Source organism: Taudactylus pleione, unplaced genomic scaffold, assembly GCF_031769625.1.
Source record: "Taudactylus pleione unplaced genomic scaffold, aTauple2 ptg000283l, whole genome shotgun sequence".
Lineage (NCBI taxonomy): Eukaryota > Metazoa > Chordata > Amphibia > Anura > Myobatrachidae > Taudactylus > Taudactylus pleione.
In genome coordinates, this window is record NW_028284685.1 from 121,289 (window position 1) to 122,791 (window position 1,503).

General features: G+C 37.0%; 1 pseudogene; it reads left to right on the forward strand.

Moving 5' to 3' along the window:
- The first annotated feature begins 534 nt into the window (after nt 1-534).
- Nucleotides 535-653, forward strand: LOC148512071 (5S ribosomal RNA; annotated as a pseudogene).
- The last annotated feature ends 850 nt before the right edge of the window (nt 654-1,503 follow it).

A 1,503-nucleotide genomic window follows, 5' to 3' on the forward strand; every position in this document is an offset into this window, starting at 1 on the left:
TTAAAAAACATCAAACCCAAAATAAAATTACATCATACCAAAATATTTAGGTTGCTAAAGTGTGGGCTATGTAATGCCTGCAAGTATATACATCCACAATTTTTTTTTAATTTTGATGACTCTAAACAATTTAAAATCAAACAATATATTAACTGCAATTCCTTCTCAGTACTATGTACACTTGAATGTACCTGCAGAATGAAATATATAGAAAAAAACAAAAGACCCTTGAAATAAAGAATACAAGAACATATAAGAAATATAACCAATAAAGTAGAAGGACATGCAGTCTGAAGACATTTCATTACACATCATGAGTCAAACCCAGAAGATATAACCTTTAAAGCCATTGAATGTGTCACCGTTGGTGAAAGGGGTGGCGATTTGGGCAGTTGAAATGTGAAATGTTTTAGGTTTTTGAATTAAATACTCTGGCCCCCTTCAGATTCAATTAAAGTTATGAAATAGCTCATTTTCTGTGATCTTTCAGATAATGGATGCCGAGGATGGAGATAGTATATGGCAAATATACACACCTACAGTCATACCACTGTGTTAATGTCCAACCTCGTCTGATCTTGGAAGCTAAGCACAGTTGGGCCTAACCAGTACTTGAATGGGAGACCTCCAAGGAATACTGGGTACTGTAGAAGTTACTATACATAATGATATATTTATATTGTCTAAATTATTCTATTTCTCTATAAAAATATATATATATAGACAAGTCCTGAATGTATAACCTATGCAGAGTGCAAAACTAATTATATCCCTAGTCATAGGAGAAGAATCTAGCTATTAGAAGAGTCCAAAATGAAAGGGTGGACTTAACATCATCAAGTACCCTCAAGGAGAATCTAAGATGGATATTGGGCGATGCATGCGTAGGAAGAACGCAAAAAGAAAAGGCGGACGTGACATCATCAAGTAGCCTCAGGGAAAATCTAAGATGGATTCTGGGCAACACATGTGCAGGAGGAACGGGAAATGACTATTGGAGAGACATGCACACAAAAGAGAGGAAAGGAGAAACCGGGCATGCAGGCACATTGCAGCCTCGGATCCTACAGCCAGGCGGATATCACATCACATCCTGGAAGTGGAGGCCCGGCCCTTGGAAAAGAATAACCAGCGTTGTTCATTAGACTAACTGTTTTTATGAGACTGGACACTATACAACCAAATGAGACTAAACATGCTTAGTTGTGGTATAAATATACATAGAAATCACTACCTTACAAATGGACACCAAAAGTGATATCACAGTAATGTCTAAATTGATCCCAATTAGTCCCTATTGACTAGGGTATAAACATAGAGACACTCCACAGTAGCAGTACCCCTTGATGAAGTCCTAGATGGATGAAATGCGTTGCGACCTCTGTCTTTCTTGCCTTGTGAACTACTTGAACTGCTTGCACTTTATCCAGATAAGCTATTTTACCATTTAAATCCCATCTCATGTTGTTGTTTAAGCCAAAATAGTGTATGAATTATCTTTAA